The sequence below is a fragment of the Trachypithecus francoisi genome, unplaced genomic scaffold, assembly GCF_009764315.1.
Source record: "Trachypithecus francoisi isolate TF-2019V2 unplaced genomic scaffold, Tfra_2.0 Lachesis_group15, whole genome shotgun sequence".
Taxonomy (NCBI): domain Eukaryota; kingdom Metazoa; phylum Chordata; class Mammalia; order Primates; family Cercopithecidae; genus Trachypithecus; species Trachypithecus francoisi.
This window is the reverse complement of record NW_022681460.1, coordinates 18,222,528-18,241,877: the sequence shown is the minus strand read 5'-3', so window position 1 is coordinate 18,241,877 and position 19,350 is coordinate 18,222,528. Positions and strand designations below refer to the sequence as shown.

General features: G+C 39.9%; 1 protein-coding gene and 1 pseudogene across 4 annotated transcripts in view; one reads left to right on the top strand and one right to left on the bottom strand.

Annotated features, from left to right (window-relative positions):
- Positions 1-19,350, top strand: part of CEP85L (centrosomal protein 85 like) — a 247,426-nt gene that overhangs the window by 110,522 nt on the left and 117,554 nt on the right. The gene's annotated exons all lie outside the window — the stretch shown is intronic.
- Positions 12,208-12,779, bottom strand: LOC117096991 (annotated as a pseudogene).

Sequence of the window (19,350 nt, the reverse complement as noted above, 5' to 3'; positions counted from 1 at the left end):
CCTGGGGACGTGTAGAGTTAGCCACGCCCCCTAGTTATGCTGGAGAGTCAGCTCTTATCTGCAGTTGTGCCTGGTGTGTCCTAGTAACACGAAATTGCTAACTAACCAGGGTTTTCACCAAAAGTAAAAGTTAACATTGTAATATGTAATTGACACTGTTGTAGAAACAGTTCTACATGCAAGGTGTCTAAGGAAAAGTAAAAGGTACTTTTGGTAAAAGATTATAAGAAGGCATGGGAATGTGGATTTTTTGCCTAAAGAGTTAAATAGTTATTTTAAGTTAGAATAAAGCTAAAAGTTTGAACAGTTGTGGATGGCGTGAAAAAAATTGTTAAGAGATTCTGTGTGTGAACATATTGACTAAAGTTAAAGGGGTATTATTCAGTTTTTCCGTAAATTAAACATTGAAATAAAAGCATAACAGGTTTTTCTTAGAGCACTAATCTGCTTTTTCACAAAAAAATATAAATGGTTATAAAAGGTTTATAAGAATCTTACCTTACAGTCAAACTGATTAAGATTGGATAGACATAAAGTTTTATTAAGAATTGGGTTTAACATTAATAGGATATTAATATAAAGGTGAAATTTGGCTTATTTGGTGTAAAAGTCATACAGGAAGCATCATTATCAAATGTAAAATAGTGTTTTGCTTTCTTTGGACTGTATTTGCATGATTGTGTTACTGGAATATGTTCCAAAGTTATGGGAAACTCCTGTAATTCTAATATGACTTAATGTTTGTTATTTATAATTGTTATGTGAAATTCTGTATGCCACAAAATTAACCAAATTTCCTTATCAGTTGTGGCTTTAATAGTGGCTAGCCTAAAACTTTTTACTACCCACAGACAATTGTCTTGTTTTAGTCCTCTTTAGAAGGCGGTTTATAATCAACTATGGAACTCTAGCAGATATTCTTAAGTGCAAGTTTTCTGATAACTTTGGAGATTATGACATCAGAATAAAGGAAAAAACTTTCAGAACTCTCAGAGCTAAAATGTTCATAACCATCCAACAGAAGTTAACGACATGGACTAAACTGAAGAAGTCTAGTCTTTTTAACTTTTCTTAAAACGTTGCTGATCCTTTGTTTTGTTTTTCAGAGTCAAGAAAACTTCTTTTAAGCTATTTACAGGTTTTACACTTAACTGTTAAGTACACTTGTAACAGTTAAGTATACTTGTTAAGTACACTTAACTGTTAAGTACTCCTATGAACAAAATTTGGAGCATATTTATTTCTCTCTACCTGATTTCTCCAGAATTTGGAAACTAGTTGTGAGTATTCTTAACTTAGAGCAATATGGTTATTTGCATAGGTGCAATAAGAATCTGTTTTCTTTTGTAACAGGACACAATTGGATAAATTGGTTATTTTACCAAAGCTTTGACTGGAATGGTGTGTTTTCCTTTAAGAAATTAAACTTGACTTATAGAGCCAGTTAAAGCCCCTTGGGGAACTGGCCTCATTCCTTGCCTACACAGTCCCTGTAAACAGGGTTTCAGACCTGTGGTAAGTAAAGAATGTCAGTTTCTGTCAGGTCCAGGAGCTCCAAGTTAGCTTGGGACCCCAAGAAGAGAGGAATTTACCCAACTTATTGCTATTTGAGGGTACAAACCCAAGGCTGGGCTTGGCTTTAAAAAAGTCTTATCTGGGGCTGGGTGCAGTGGCTCACACCTGTAATCCCAGCACTTTGGGAGGCCAAGGTGGGCAGATCATGAGGTCAGGAGTTCGAGACCAGCCTGGCCAACATTTTTACTAAGATGAAACCCCATCTCTACTAAAAATACAAAAAATTAGTTGGGCGTGGTGGTGGGCTTCTGTAATCCCAGCTAATCAGAAGGCTGAGGCAGGAGAATCGTTTGAACACGGGAGGTGGAGGTTGCAGTGAGCTAAGATTGTGGCATTGCACTCCAGCCTGGGTGACAGTGTGAGACTATATCTCAAAAAAAAAAAAAAAAGAAAAAAAAAAAAAGTCTTACCTGAAATTCCATCTATGGAGCAGAGTTCCATCAAAGCCAATTTAAAAAGAGCTTATATCAAAAATAATTGTTCTTGCTGCACTTCATACAAATAATCAGGCCAAGTATTATAAAGCAAATCATTCTTTCTATAATTTGTCTTTAGTAAAAATGAGAAACTGGAGAGGGAAATACTATGTTTCAAAAACTATGGTACACTTGTTATTAAATTCTAGTCTCAATTGTTTTTAAGTTTGTTTTTGCAATGTAGGCTAACCCTGCTTATTCCTGTGAACCAACCACGTGATCTCTGACTGCTCAGAACAAGTGGGATGGGTGATGTAAAAATCTGAATCAGTATTCTAATTCTGGGCACATTGCGATCAGCTAGCAACCCCATATCAGCTTGGTTTCAACAGTTGCCCAGTTCATGGAAAACTTTCTAATTTGGTTTTCTTGGAATAACTTTACTTATTTTGCTGTACTCTTGTGGAATATGTCGCTGTTATACTGTTCATCTGGGAATACAGGACAAGCTTATTGAATGTTTTCTTAAACATATTATTTATTCGATCATTGATTTATGCCAATATAGACTATGTGGATTTGTTTTTTATTTTTGATTATGACTCAGTAATAATATTTTGTTGTTCAAATTTTACCATTGAGAACTCTTTCAGGTTTGTTCCGGTGACACTTTGACATGGACACCACCCAGCCATCCTTTTGTTTTTTGAGCACTTCATTACTTTCAGATACCACAAAATGTTCCATGTTCATCTTAGTTTCCTATTTTAGCCCTTGAATCCATCATTTCACCAGTGAGCTCTGGTTCTTTTTATTGGAGAAAGGTATTCAGAAACCAAGATCTGGATGCCAGACATACTTGTTATTATTGGGATGCCATTGCTTTTAGGCCCTTTCAGAGGACAGGGCTAGGTTATGCAAGTATGTGTATACTAGCCTATAATACACATATATCTAGAACTATTTCTCTGTTTATTCATCAGTATTAGTATTGAGCTAAACAGGAGTTCCTTCAAATGTCTTTGACTCTAATTCAGACAGCAGGATTTATGTTAGCCCTTCTCCCTTGCTTGTCTGTAACTTCCCTCTCCAACAGTTAGAAGCCTCCCACCATCTACCATTCATTTACTTGTTTACTAGGTCCCCAGTATATGTGTATAAAGCAGATTCAGAACTGTTAACTTCTACTCCCCTGTATTAGTTTCCTAGGGCTACTGTAACAAATTACATGAACTAGAGGACTTAAACAACAAAAACATTTTTTTCTCACAGTTTTGGAGACTCTAAGGTTCAAAATGAAGGGGTTGGCAGGGCCCTGTTCCCTCTGAAGGCTCTAGAGAAGAATTCTTCCTTGCCTTTTCTAGCTTTAGGTGCTTACTGACAGTCCTCAGTATATTATTCATTGGCTTGTGGCACCATAACTCCAGTCTTTGTCTCCTTCACATGTCCTTCTTCCCTGAGCTTTCTGTCTTTATATCTTTCTCTTTCCTTATAAGGATACCAGTAAGTGGACTTAGGACTCACCCTGAACCAGCATGACCTCATTTTACCTTGGATTACATCTGCAAAGACCCTATTTCCAAATAAGGTCACATTCACAGGTTCTAGGGGTTAAAATTTTAATGTACTTTTATGGAGAACATAATTCAGCACATTCTATACATACTATGTGGTTAAATAGAAAAGCATTAAAAAGTGCTAGAGAGTAATTTAACAAAGTTGAGTTGAGAATAAATCAGAACTGTGTGGAGGTCTTTTTAAAATGAGTTTTAGCTGTTTGGTCTTATTAATAAACATTAAAATTAACTTTGAGGGAAGAATGATGTGGGAAATGAGGATTGAGAAGTTGAAGAACAGATGCTCTGAGATTTTCTTTAGTGTTATTGTAAAAAGCTGCTGTAAGCAAATCATATTATTTTTAAAACAGTGTTCCTGTGTCATGTTATCAAAAATTTACTTGCAGTTGAGGCAAACTCTTTTATTTTTTGAAGCTTTGGCTTCGAAGCTCAATAATCTTTTTATAGTCAGTTACTTCAACCTCGATAGAGTATTATGATATTAACCTGGGTCCAGTAGGGAGCTAGTTTGGCTAAGGAGAGCTTAAAAAATAACTCCTATTCTCAGACTAGGCCTCACATGGTGTCCAGACTGGGATGCTGCCTTTCTCATGATAATGGCTAGCTGAAGAACTGAAAAACGCCTCACTGGAAAGATGACTATAATCGTTATCTTTTTCATAAGTCTCCAGAAACCCTTTGATCCTGTTGTGTATTGTTTCATAATTACTCACCTTTTCTATTGCTATTTAGAAAACTGCCTTTTCTTTTTATTCTTTGAATTAATTTAAAACCAATTTAGTTAGCAGTAGCAACTATCCCTGTTTTTCTCACTGAATAATTCATCAAGTGTTAAATATAAATTTCTATAATCTTTTAGAGATGGGAGAGTATGATTTTCACTTTTTCCTTGAATTGGATTGATGTGAAGATGTTAAAATTTTTGTTACTTTCATTAGTTCTTGCCATTACCTCCAAGCTGAACTTCGACTCTTTTTCTCCAGCAATTTTTTATTAATGCATGAAACAGTGAGTGATTGCACCGGTATGTTACATAGTTCAGAATACAGAATATTCTAATGGAAAAGAATCCTGAGTTTAAGGCATGATTAGTAGATACTGTTATTTAGAAGCTATTCTACATAGATAAAGCAGTGTCAGAGTTTCAAAATCAAGGGTGTATTACTCTGTTCTCATGCTGCTATGAAGAAATGCCTGAGACTGGGTAATTTATAAAGAAAAGAGGTTAAGTTGACTCAGAGTTCCACGTGGCTGGGGAGGGGAGGCCTTAGGAAACTTAGAATCATGGGAGAAGGTACCTCTTTGCAGGGTGTCAGGAGAGAGAAGTGTTGAGCAAAGAGGGAAAAAATTCCCTTATAAAACCGTCAGATTTCATGAGAACTCACTCGCTATCATGAGAACAGCACGAGGGCAGCAGCTCCGGTGATTAAATTACCTCCCAGCGGGTCCCTCCCACGACATGAGGGGATTATGGGAACTACAATTCAAGATGAGATTTGGTTGGGGACACAGCCAAACCATATCAAAGGGCAAATCGTTCTAGGAAAGAGGCATAAAGAATGGTGGATAAAAATAAGATGGAATAGTAAGATTCTGGAAGACTTACAATAAATAACAGGAAATTGAGACTTCTGTGGAAAATGAATTGGAATTGTGGTTTGAGTGATTGGTGCTGGTAATGAATGATACTGGTTGCATTTATTATTGATTGTCTGGAAAGGTACTCTTGTTTTTTTAAAAAAATCAGTTGTATTAAGATATTACCTGAATATAAGAAATAGCTTTAGCAGGCATAATAAAGACTATTTAGAAGGAAAGCCTGCTGTATTTGTTGATGTAACACTTGGTTCCAATTAGTGTATTCTTTCCTTCCTTAATTCATGTCTTTCTGAAGTTTTCTTGATTTTTACTTTATGGGATCTTTTTGTTCATTACCTTATCTGTTGTTTGGTAATTGTGCTTACCAAGTCCTGAGTCTCGTAGTTTATAAGCATTGTTTTTCGTTGTTGGGTTTGCCTCATAGCTTATCTGTTTATTGTAAAGCACTCAGGAAAATAACCACTGTGGAAGATTACTGAATATTGAGAATAACCTGCATCAGAACATAAAGAATAGGTTGATATTTATAACATAATAGCAACTTGAAAACATGCTATATATCAGATTGTGTCATATCAGTGTCAAGTGGATATGTTTTTTATTCTTTGGTCTTTGATTATATAATTTTTGGGGGTCATCCATTAACCACAGGTCTATAAGGTGTTCATTTTTTTTCTCATTTATAAAATTAAACGAATCTATGCTAGCTAAATTCCAAACATTTTAGAATAACCTAAAATACGTTTATCTCCTTTGTATTACAACACCCAGCTGAGAATTACCATGTCACATTATTATATTAATTTCCAAATAATGTACATGAAATTTGTGTATTATCAAATATAATTTTACTTTTAGCTTGTATCTACAGCATATTTTAGTTAGCTGTCTTCAACTTTATTACTGTTACTATTTGGCTTGAAGTAAGCATTTCTTCTTGATTGGTGAGACTGTGGCGTGAAGTGCTGCATTAATTTGGTTGTGATAATTTTTAGGTGAAATATGTGAATACACTTAAGTTCTTTTTTAAAAGACTGATTATTGTAAAAACCTCAGGGTACATATTAAATAATGACATGATTTACATGCTACCTGGGAGTTGACCAATACACCTTATAATTTACACACTTATTATACTTCATGCATTATATGTATGACACTGTTAGTTCCTTTCAGGAGATATTTGAGGTAGTGGTTGCCTCTTCTTCCTTTTTAAACTGTAGCTTTTAGAATGTTTATTCATTTATTCACTTAATATATATTTATTGAATACTTACTGTGTTCCAAGAATGGCAGAATTGCAGGGAGATAAAAATGGTGGAGGAGAGGATTCCATCAGAATCTCAGCAGCAAAGGGATTCTAGTATAGAAAATTATTCTAGACTTACCATTGAGGAATTTTCTTTTAGCCAGGATATTTTGAGATTTCAAATAATGCTAAATAAGTTGTGCACTAACATTAGCAGCACCACTTTTTAGCTGTTGTAATTTGTTCATGGAGTTTCAAATTCCAGGTTGAAAAGAAATAGGTCTATGACAATGAGGATAGATGTGTCTACCAGGCTACCACATTGTAACATAAGCTACATAGCTGATCCCTGATGTTTTCCTAGGATTTCTTTGCGGAGACCTGGAGGCCATGTAAATAGCTACTGTTGCCACAGATATTAGTTTGAGGAAGTTGTTTTTGAGGTATGCAGCACTTGTACATAGCATAATTTTGCTATGGCACCAGAGTTGAGTGACAGAGGGATTGTAGAGGAAACTGGGAGTATAGGACCTTGAGGCAAATAAAAGAAACTTTTTGCTTAGGCTTGGCTCTGTAACCTTCCTCAGGATAGTCTTTCTCTACTGTATCACATGGCTCCTGATAGGCAGGCTATCAGGCAATTCATTTATCTTTTTCAAAAATCTGAGTTCTTAAATACAGTTTTTAAGTCTGTTTTGGGCTGATTTTTAAGCCTACTTACATATTTTATTTTAAAAAGGTACAGATAGTGTTAAGTTTTTTCTTTTGATAATTCCCAACTGCTAATTTGTATTAGAGATAATTTTCTTACCTAATTAACCTATTTTATTTTAAATAGGGGCCGATAAAAATGAACTTCAATTTAATCGTATCTTCATTATTGGTTGTTTTTACTAAATAGTAGGGTTCTTGAATACTTTAAATTTTGAGGTCATCCTCTGGATATATATCAGAAAGGAAGAAACAAGTTATCATTTGGTACACTGTCTTCACTTTTTTGTGAGAAAACAATGGCCATATAAAGATAAGGACTTGTTCGATTATTTATTTGTTTAGCCAATATTAATTGAATGTCTGTTGCACGGTAAGTACTGTGGTGGGAGTAGGAATTAAACAGATATTTCCCCTAATCATTGTATATATGAAGTCTAGGGGAGAAGACAGTAAATAGTTATGAGCATTATGATAGGCAAAGTACACAGGGTGGTAGGGATAGACAACAGAGGGACATGCAGAAGTCCAGGGGATTAGGGAGAAGACTCCTGGCAGACGTGTTGTTTAGGTTGAGGCTCAAAAAGGTGAGCAGGAACCAGCAAGGCAAAAGGGGTTTGGGAGGAGAGTAGTCTAGGCTGAGAGAATAGCTTGGTCAAAGGCTGGAAAGTAAAAGAACATTGTGGATGATGTGTTGAGGATGGATCACATCCCAGAAAACAAAACTGGAAGCTAGGAGACCACTTGCTGTGGTAACTTGTTCATAAAAAGAGACAGGGGAAAAAGAAAACTAGATGATTCTGGAGATGTTTAGGAAATCAAGACCATACATTGTTTTTTTTTTTTTTTTTTAAACAACGTTATTGAGATGCACGCCACCCCCCGCACCCCTGCCAAATCTCATGTCAAATTATAGTCCCCAATGTTGGTGGGGCCTGGTGGGAGGTGATTGCATCATGGGGGCAGTTTCTCATGAATGGTTTAGCATCAACCCCCTAGTGCTGTTCTCGTGATAGACTTCTCACAAGATCAGGTTGTGTAGTGCCTCTCGCCTTTCTCTCTTCATCCTACCATGTAAGACACCTTCTCCTGCTTTGTCTTTCAATCAAACCTCTTTCTTTTATAAATAACCCAGGCTTGGGTATTTTTTTCTTTTTTTTAAGTTCCTTTTCAGGTATTGATAGCAGTGCAGTAATGGACTTATACCATACACCCATTTGAAGTGTACTATTCACTGGCTTTTAGTATATTCAGAGTCATACATCTATCACCACTGTCAATTTTAGTACATTTTTATTACACCAAAAAGAAATTACATTCCCTTTAGCCATCATCCTTCAAACCCTCTATTTTCCCAGCTGTAGGCAACCACTAATTTTGAAGGACAATATGAAAATTTCCTAGGGGCTCTCTCTCTTTTCCTTGAGCATGTATTTTATTACAATGATTAGGTTTCATTTGTTCATTCGTTTGCTTTGCTAAATAGTTTCTTTAAAACAACTCATCTTAATGTAAAATATCTTCTTGTTCTCACCATCTTTTTCTTTTTTTTCCATAAAATGTCAAACATACACCAAAGTAGAAAGGAGGCAAAGTGTTGAACCCATATGTGTACACACCAAATTTATAGTTATAATACATGACAATCTTATTTCAGCCATTACTTCTGCTCATCCATATATACCCTTGGTACTATTTTTAAGCAAATAGAGAACTCCCTTTTAACCTTTTGGTAATAATGATACTAACATTTATTGAGCATTTACTATTTATAGGGCATCATGATCATGATAAGAGGTTTGCATAAATTTTTCACTTAATTAAAAAAAATTATATGTGGTATAATTATAAACCCATTTTATATATAAGGTAGGTAATATTTCAACCGTTCTCTAACCTGTTCTGCTTTTTATTAACAGTCATTTCATTGGTGAATAATACTATGTTTTTGCAGCTTTGAAACTTTCAGGACTCTGATAATGGATATTCAAATAACATGACTTCCAGATATCACAGTGGATTATTTGGTCAGTTAGCCTTAAAATTAACAAAAATATCACTCATAAAATTTTGCAATATGTTACACATTATATATAACTTATTTAAAAATTCTTTTATTATGGAATCCTTTTGAGGTAAAATACAATTATCTTCTTTTTACTGATTAAAGAAAAAGACTTAGAGGATATTAATGTATCCAGGATTATATAGCTTTTCAAGTGGTGGAGACGAGATTCTCTTAGTCTGTTTGTTTAACCCCAAGCCCTGTTCTTTAACCCATGGTGCTAGATATCTGCACTTGGAAGGCAGAATCCAAAGGGAAAAAAGGCCTGAGAGATGTAATATAGGATAATGTAGGTAACACTAGATTGAGAAACAGGATACCAGGATTTTATTTTGAGCTCTGTTCTTAGTCAAGTAATTTAACTTCTTTGTACTTTAGTTCTTTATTTATAGATGATAGTAGGTCAGAGGTTATACAGAGAACTTTTTTGCTTGTGAAATCGTAATTTCAAGGCAGTATTCAAAACAATTTGTTTTTTATTCTTTTGTAAATCAAACAACTTTGTTCCTTATCTCTAAATTCTCTTAATTTATGTTATTGCTGAAAATTAAATATTTGAATCATAATTCTTTTTTTTTCTTTTCTTTTTTTTTTTTTTTTTGAGACGGAGTCTCGCTCTGTCGCCCAGGCTGGAGTGCAGTGGCGCGATCTGGGCTCACTGCAAGCTCCGCCTCCCGGGTTCACGCCATTCTCCTGCCTCAGCCTCCTGAGTAGCTGGGACTACAGGCGCCCGCCACCATGCCTGGCTAATTTTTTATATTTTTTTTTTTTAGTAGAGACGGGGTTTCAGCGTGTTAGCCAGGATGGTCTCGATCTCCTGACCTCGTGATCCGCCCGTCTCGGCCTCCCAAAGTGCTGGGATTACAAGCTTGAGCCACCGCGCGTGGCCTTGAATCATAAATTCTTAAACAGGATGTATAATGTCATTATAGCTCTGTTACCGGTGGAGGGCGTCCAGGTTCTTGGTGCTTTGAACAAAGAATTGGACAAAATACACAAAGCAAGGAAAGAATGAAGCAACAAAAGCACAGATTTATTGAAAATGAAAGCACACTCAACAGAAAATGAAAGCAGGAGTAGGCTCAAGCAAGCAACTCAAGGACCTGGTTACAGAATTTTCTGGGGTTTAAATACCCTCTAGTCTAGTTTCCCATTTTGTTACGTAGTGTAACACCTTATGTAAATGAAGTAGTGTCCCATGATCAGTCTGATTGGTTGCAGAAAGCGACCAATCAGAGGCTGAAGTGAAGTTACAAAGTTAACACCCTATGCAGACGTCTGATTGGTTGTGGAAAGTGACCCCTCAGAGGCTGAAGTGAAGTTGCAAAATTACACTTCTATGCAAATGAAGACGTGGCCCATGACCAGCCTGAGTGGTTGCAGGAGAGGACCTATCAGAGGTACTTTCAGTTTTTCATCTGCCACACAGAAAAGGCAAGGCAGGTGGAGGGCGTTTGCAAAGGGAGCAGTAGCCTCTGATGCTTTTGTTACTTGGGTATGAAAAGGGGATTTGTAGTTCTAGGAAGTCAGCGTGAATTGGCCTTAGGTTCCCTGCCTCCAGACCTTGTTCTCCTGCCTCAGCTCTAGTAAGTTTGCAGAAATTAAAATTGTTGGAGGCATAGTTTTGTATCTTTATGGACCTCAGTTTTACCTTCAGTATGTATCATTCATTCATTCATTTTTGCCATCATTTTGCTTCTCAGCCTGGTAGAGAGTATGATTGCCGGACCCTTAGCCAGCTGAGCTGAACTGAATTGATTTTAGAGATGTGTGATGAACCCATGGACCTGGAAAGGCTGTTGTCACACAATTACGAATGTAGGTGGTATGGCTCCGATGACCGGAGGAACACCAGGGTCCTTTGTCTTGCACCGGCTTAAATAAAGTGACACAGACACATGTGGAGTGCTTTTAAGGAGCAGAGAGAGTTTAATAAGGGGGAAAGAAGGAGGAGGCTGTCCTGTGCAGAGATGGAGGGGGTCTCCAAGCTGAGAGGGGGAACTTCGAGTGTGGAAAATAGCTACTTATATTAGGAGGCTGGAGGAGGCAGTGTCTGATTTGGGGCCCAGGGGATTGGTTTGACCAGGTATGTCATTCACATAACCCGCCAAAAAAAGGGCCCTCCCACCCTAGCCTTTTAGTATGCAAATGCAGGGGGCTATGATGTCCTATACATGTGGGGATATGTGGCAGTGGCCATGATGCTAGGCACTTGTGGTGACAAGAAGTCGAGGCAGGAATTGCCATATTGAATGGACCCAGTTTCAAATGACTGGCGTTTGCATATCAAAGCTTGCCGGCTCAGCCCTTGGAGCTGGTTTTCTGCTAGGCATGAACGTTTCTGGAGCTGCTTTAAAAGAAAAAAACCTTGCCGAGGACCCCTTGTCCCATCTGCCTAAAATAATTTTTTTTTTTTTTAAGTTTGTAAATGTTTATTAACTGTCAGTGACTGATACAGGGGAATCAGATGATGGGAGTTTGCAGCAGGCAGTGCACGTTGAACAGGAAACAGAGTGAGGGGAGCTTGCCCAGGACTCATTAGTGGTGGGGAAAAGCAGATGGAGATGCTTATAGTGGTGTTCTGTGCGTGCACGCGCCCGTGTGTGTGTAAATGCAGAGAAAAAAAATCTGAAACACCTAGAACTGGCCTCAGTAATCACATCTGGGGAGAGGGGAGGGTAGTGCTGTTCTATGCAGAGAATACCTGACAGTATGTGTTTTCTGAGGTAGGTGCATGGATACACAAACAGAAATATGCATTAACTATGTCTTGTTCATCAATGAAAATGCAAATATCTAACAGGATGGCACACTTTAAGAAAATACAACGAAAATGCTAATACCAAACTCTTGGCACACTGTAAGAAAAATGACGCTCAACTTTTTACTGTCGTGAACTCCAGCTTTCACTTGCTATACGCCTGATGGTGAAGGGTTCGCAGCCATGCCCATGCTGGTGAAAGGTCACCAGGTTCTGTTTCTCATCATGGGCATGCGTCCTGTCCCTGATGGGAGTTATTCATCATCTTCCTCAGGGTCGCCGATCTCTTCATAAATCATTAGATACTTTCTCTCTTGCAGTCTGTGGGTCCAGACATATTCCCCCTTTTCTTGGGTCCAGATGTCTTATTAGTCTTCTCAGAGGTACTTACTTTTCCCGGGGGACACAGCTGTTTCCCATCGCTTTGTGAGCCAGATGCTTCTGGCACTCCCTTCAAATCATTTCCTTCCTCTGCTGGCTTCTTGGGCATCAGCTTTGGAAAGTTTCCATGTAGCATGCCAAAAGCCATCTGAGGATGTTCATCCTGATTCCCACAGTTTTAGTCTGTATCAAAGTCATTCCCTGGAATTCTGCGGCCCATTTATTGTACATGAAAGGTGGGAGGGTGGCCTAGAGACCTAGTTTAGTCATGGTCTCATAGTTTCTCTTCATATACACATAGGTGATTTTCTCTGAGTTTTTCAGCCTTTCCCACTCTTTCTTAGATAAGTATCTGGCAGTATCATTGAAGGCCTTGTTTGTGTCTCTTCTCTGATATCTGAGCATCATCCCTGGGTCTCTCTGCAAAGATGCTGTCTCCGTTCATAGCATTGGGAGCAGTCTGACCTCGGAGACGAAGCAGCCATGGCGAGGTCAGCAGCAGCAGCGGCAGTGAGGGCAGTGGCCAACTAATTTTTTAATAGTTCCTGTAACATTCTCCCCTGAGATGTCACCCTAACTGCTGGTTAAGTGTTTCATTTAAAAGTGCACAGGTACCTCCCACTTCAACTGTAAGGACATCTAAGGCCTGTCTATTCTGTGCTCCTACTGAGGCTAGAGAGTCTATAGATTGTGGTTGTGCCTCTATGGCCCCTACAGTTGCTTTCCATCTTCGCTGCATTATAAGAGAGATATTAAGTATTGATCTTTCAAGGAGAGGGGATACCCATAAACCAGAATATATCTCTGGCTGTAGAATTTCCCATCCATGGTTTTTCTAAGATGAGATTGTCATGTGCATGCCCTCCCCAGTTAAATCTCCATATGAGGGCATAGAAATGATAGATCTCTTTGTCCGATGTATTCAAAATAGTACAGTTTCTAGAAAAAGTTAGGTATGTCCCCAGATGATGCTGCCATCTTGGTAGAATTTAAAAATAATAAGTTGGGAACTACTGGAGCTATAGTACAAGATCCCTTCCAATGCCTTGGGAGGGCTAAGTGTATCCAGGAGCCACAAAGAAAATATAGCCCTGTTCCTTGAAGGGATGGTTCTAAGTTGTGGCTTGTGAGAGACACTGGGAGATTTTTCTCATATCTTAGAAGTTGCCTTTCTTTACGTATAATAGAGGCATCCTTGGGATAAAGATAACCATATTTAGTCATTTACGATGTCATTTGGAATTTGACATGCCAAGTGAAAAGGGTCCACCTGACAAATGGAGTTTTGAAAAATTAGAGACGAAATAGGGCCCTGGTGAATATCTCAGATGATTTTTGTGGCAAGGGCTGTCAGTCCAGATGTCTTCAGTTCGCCCACAGATGTGTAAGCTGCCACTATTAGCAAACATCATACAAGGGTCTGGGATTCCATGGGTAGGGTGGAAGTTTGGAAAGACCCATGTGTTATTTTTTAAGTCAAGGTGGTTACTTAGAGCATGCCACTCCCATCGGTACTTCCAACCAGAAGGAGAGGCTAGATTCTGAAAGCCCCCCACTAGGGCTTCTATCCTTGTAGATCACCCTTGTTGCACTCTCCTCAAATCTTTGAACTATCAGCAGTTACAAGTGTGATGTTAAAATATCTGAGATCTCCCAAGTGTGATCCTTCTCCACTACTTTTAAAGCAGAGGGAGGCATTTGCTATTACTCAGTCAACTTTTCCGGGCCTGAGGGTGTGAAGCTTATCTTTGGGAGAAAGTTCTTTGATGCTGGGGCAAAGTGTTCTCCCGGGAAGAGTTAGTCACCCAATTGAAAGTGTTCCCATACCATGTCCCATTTATGCCTGGTAGGTCTTTAAGCGTTAAAGGTAAAGCCAACAAAGGGAATCCTAAGATGCTGAGTTTCGGGTAACTGTAAGTTTCCTTAGTGTCACTGAACTGAGCGAACCACTTAGGACAGACCCGACAATTAGTCTTGTTGTACAAATGGGCCATGGCAGATATTGTAGGAGCTAAATGGTGAGATGTATTACGAAGTCCAATAAAAAGTCGTAACAGATTTAGTGATAGTAAAACTCTCATGTTTACTTCCTGTTAGTAACCGTTATTCCTGCTGTGAGGTTAATAATTAAGCTAAATGCTATAGTAATTGAGATTCTCTCTCTGACATTCCACCCTGGGGGTGCTGCAGTATATAGTTCTACTGCAAATAGCAGAGTGAGTATAGCAATTCCTGCAAGGAGTAGTAGTAAACAATTTCCACCAGAAAGAAGTTCTGATATTTGACTCAGAAGGAGAGGTAGAAATGACAAAACGTATTTGTTGAGGTAGGGGTGAGACTGAATAAGATGATGAGTTCTCATTCAGTTACTTATTTTTTGTGATTTTCAGCTTAAGATCTTCTGTTTTTTCACATTGCTATTCAGCATGTTCCTCTGGGCTGTCGGGGGTTGCTCCCTCGGCTCTCCAGGCTTTGATTTGAGTGTGATGTATCTATGAGTCGGTTGATTCCTGTACCTTTTATTGTTGGGTGAGCTGGAAGAAGAACAGTGTAATTACAGCCCTTCCTAGGTTGGGCTTAGGGAGGGAGAGAGAGAAGGGAGAACCTTTACCAGTACCAAATCTCCCGGGTTAAATAGAGGTGGTCCAATTTCCTGGGATTGGGCTTTCGCTAATTGTGCTAATTCCTGCTGAAAGTGAGCCAGAGAGTTTACATGCTTAACTAGCTCAGAGGTTTCCCTATCTAATAGAAAAATCATTGGTAAGGAAAGGGTGTCCATACAGCATCTCAAAAAGGCGAAGACCTGATTTGGAAGGGGTATATCTTACTTGTAGTAAGGCCATGGGAGGAAGAGTGACCCAAGGAAGGTGAGTTTCGGACAATTTTCTGAGGTGTCTCTTGATAATATCATTAGTTTTCTCTACCTTTCCTGAGGATGAGGGTCTCCAAGCCCAGTGGAGATGATATTCTATGCCTAGTGCTTTTGAGACCCCTTGTGTGACAGCTGCGTTAAATGAGGGCCCGTTGTCACTTTGTGGGTAGATGAAAGCAGGGAGTTATTTCATTCACGCTTTTATTACCTCAGAGGCTTTTTCTGTACGACATGGAAATGCTTCTACCCGGTTACTGATGGTATCTACCCATACAGCAGGTATTGGATGCTCTTTGTCTTTGGCATGTGGGTGAAGTTTATCAGCCACTCCTCCCTTGGGTATCTTTCTGTTCTTTGGGTTTGAGCAGGAAGGAGTCGCCTGTTCAGGGGATTATTTTTAAGACAGACTTCACAAGCATTAACAACTTGCTTGATTGTTTTTAGTAAGTTCTCTCCTGAAAACAATCTCTGGGCATATTGATGAGTTTTATCATTTCCCAAGTGAAAATCTTGGTGAAGCACTTTAAGGACTTTCCATTGGCTGGAGGCTGGCACGTGGAGTTTGCTGTCTTGCGACTGTAGCCATCCTGAGGGCTGAAATGTATACCCTCGAGAAGTGGCCCATCCTATTCCTGTGGGTGAGTACTGTGGTTTAATTCTCTTACGAAGCCTTCCCAGATTAGAGGGGTTTGAAGTGTGTTGTCTTGAGCCTTCCTTGCCGCTGACTTAGCTACCTGATCAGCTAATCTGTTTCCTTTGGCTATCTCATCTGTTCCCATTTGATGTCTCCTACATTGCATCACTGCTGTTTCTCATGGGAAGAAAACTGAGGATGATAACCTGTGATAATACTTTATAGGAGATCCATTGGTGGTAAGAAAATGCCTTTCGTTCCAAATGGCAGCATAAGCAGGGAGAACCAGGAAGGCATATTTGGAGTTAGTGTAAATATTAGCTACCTTTCCTTTGCTTAATTCAGTTGTTCTTGTAAGAGCGATTAGCTCAGCTAATTGAGCGCTTGTGCCTGGAGGGAGTGACGCACTTTCAGTGATGTCATGTAGAGTGACTACTGTGTGTCCTGCCTTACAGATCCCTTGTTCTACAAAAGAGCTCCCATCTGTCAACAGGGTCCAGTCTGGGTTCTCTAGGGGAGTTTCCTTGAGATCTTCCCTGGCTGCATAGGTTTCTACTATGATTTGTTCACAGTCATGCTCAGATTCCCCAGTTTCTTCCTGGTGGAAGGCGGCTGGATTTAGGTGAGAACAGGTCTTTAATTGGATGTTGGAACCCTTTAACAGCAGGGCCTGATACTTAAGAAGTCAGCTATCTGTTAGCCAAAGGCTCCCCCTAGAGCGCAGTAGTCCTGCCACATTAGGTGGGGCATAAATAAATCATTTTCCAGGGTTAATTTAGAGGCTTCTGGGACCAAAAGAGCCACTGAGGCAATGGCTGGGAGGCATGCTGGCCATCCTTTAGCCACCAACTCAAGTTCCTTACTTAGGCAACCCACACTGGCTGTTGACCTGGGCCTGTGTTAATACTCCCAGGGCCATTCCCTTCTTTTCTCATACATACAGATTGAAGGCCTTCCCTATAGGAAGGGTGAAAGCTGGTGCCTTAAGCAAGGCTTGCTTCAGCTGGTCAAGGTTTGAGCTTCAGGTTCCCAGGTTAAAAGATGAGTTTTAGCTCCCTGAGTTTCTTTTATGAGGTTATGTAAGTTTATTTTATGAGGTTATATAATGGACAGGCTATTTCACCATACTCAGGTATCCATAGTCTACAAAATCCTGTAATGCCCCCAAATCCTCTGAGTTGCTTGAGGGTTTTGGGGAGGGAAAGGAAGAAATAGTCTTAACCCTCTCCTTCCCTAATGCTCTGGTCCCCTCAGACAGCACTAGGCCTAGGTATACTTCACTGAGGTTTTGCAGAGCTGGGCCTTGGATTTTGAAACCTTATATTCTCTGTTAGCTAAGAAGTTGAGAAGAGCTTCATTGCCTTCCTGAAAAGCATCCTCTGTTGGGGCACAGAGCAGAATATCATCAACGTATTGCAAGACCTTAACTTAAGGATGAGAGAACTCAGAGAGGTCTTGTGACAGTGCCTGTTGAAACAGGTAAGGACTATTTCAAAATCCCTGAGGCAGCACCGTCCATGTTAACTGGGCCGTCTGGCCGGAGGGATATTCGAAGGCAAACAGGTATTGAGAGTCAGGGTGTAATGGTGTATAGTAGAAGGCATCCTTTAAATCTAGGACTGTAAACCATTTAGTTCCCTCAGGTATTTGAGTTAACAGGGTATAGGGATTAGGGACCACTGGATGGGTTGGAACTACAGCTCCATTAATGAGGCAAAGGTCCTGAACTAGGCTCCATTCCCCATTGGGTTTCTGCGTTCCTAGTATTAGGGTGTTGCAGGGGCTGTTACAGGGTTTGCGGAGGCCCTGCATCTTTAGGTTATTAATAATGGCTTCTAGCCCTTTCCTAGCCTCTGGCCTTTGGGATAATATATCTGGTTAGGAAAAGAAGATATCCTTAAGATAGATCTGGACTGGCCTAGCAGTTATAGCTCAACCTATTCTTCCTTAAGTTGCCCACACTTCCAAATTAATGTTAGCTTCCATCAGGTGGAGACAGAGTTTGTCCTGGGGCAGTAAAGATGCTGCAGGAGCCCATGCAAGCTAGAATGTATCTACCTAATAAAGGAGTGGGACTTTCAGGCATGATTTAAAAGGCATGTTTAAATAGTAAGTCTCCCCATCTGCAAAAGGGGTTGAGAAAAATATCAGGTTAGAGTTTTTCCTGATACACCCCTTATGCTAGTGCTCTGGGAAGAGGTGGGGCCTGAATTAGAGAGGAGGAGAAAGAGACTGGCTCCAGTATCCAGAAGGAGATCTACCTTCCTTCTTTCAATTTCCAGAATCCCTCTGGGCTCCTGTGCTGTAATGGCAGTCTGAGTCGCTGGAGCCGGGGGTTTAAGCCCTGGGACCCGTCAGTCCTACTGAACCATCTGTGAGACCGGTTCTGAACCCACTGACCTCTGCCTCTGGGGGCAGATCCATCTCCAGTGGTCTCCGCCACAGGCTGGACAGGGTCGAGGTGGCTTCGTCTTGCTGCCTGGGCATTCCTTCTTAAAATGCCCTGACTTGCCACATTGATAACAGCTAGTGGATGCACCTCAGGGATCCTGAAGTTTACAAGCTTGCAAGGCTACTACTAGAGCCTCTTCTTCACTTGTATTTCCTCTCCTTTTCTTGGACCTCCTCCTGATCCCTACTGTAAAAGACTGAAGTGGTTATTCTCAGGAGGTTCTCTAGGGTGCTATCTGGTCCTATAGCTTGTTTCTGTAGTTTCTTTCCAATATTGGGAGCTGACTGTGTAATAAACTTGTCCTTCAGGATTAACTGTCTCTCGACTGAATCAGGATAAAGAGGTATGTTTTATTAGTGCCTCTCCTTAGCCTTTCCATAAAGGCTGTGGGATTCTCATCTGGTTTTGATCTATCATAGATAGAGTAATCGAGAGGTTTGGCCCTGGTCTTCCATGGGCTGTCTAATATGGACCTTAAGAAGTGCTTCCTTTTCTATTCATTTCCTGAGTTATTGGGGTTCCAATCAGGGTTATCTGCCAGAATTGCTTCCCTTCCTAGTGGGAGTGGAGTTTCCACTTATTCCTTACTTTCTTTGTCTCCTCTTTTTCTCCTTGGTCTGCTGTAGGAGGCATGTGCTCATATGCATATTTTTCTGCTGCCTGTGGAACTCTGCCGGCTTTTCAGCCCCAGTGAGGGTCTGACTTAGCAGCAACATAACATCCCTCCATGTGAGATCAAACACCTGAGTTAAATTTTGAAAAATTTCTGTATACCTATTGGGGTCATCAGAAAATTGGGCCAAGTCTCTGTTTATTTGCTTAAGGTCCTGTAATGAGAAGGGAACTTGAACCCTCGTGGCACCATTCCTGTCAGGCATTTCCTACACAGGTAAGAGGGAAGCGGGGAGAGTGGGATATACTGGAGATAGTGGACCTGGAGGAGCTGGTAGTATGATTAGAGGCGGACTGGAAGGATTGGGACATTCAATAGCTGTCTCAGATTGCTCCTCTAGAACCTGCTTTAGCTCTGGGGAACTATTCCCTGTGGCTGCTAAAAG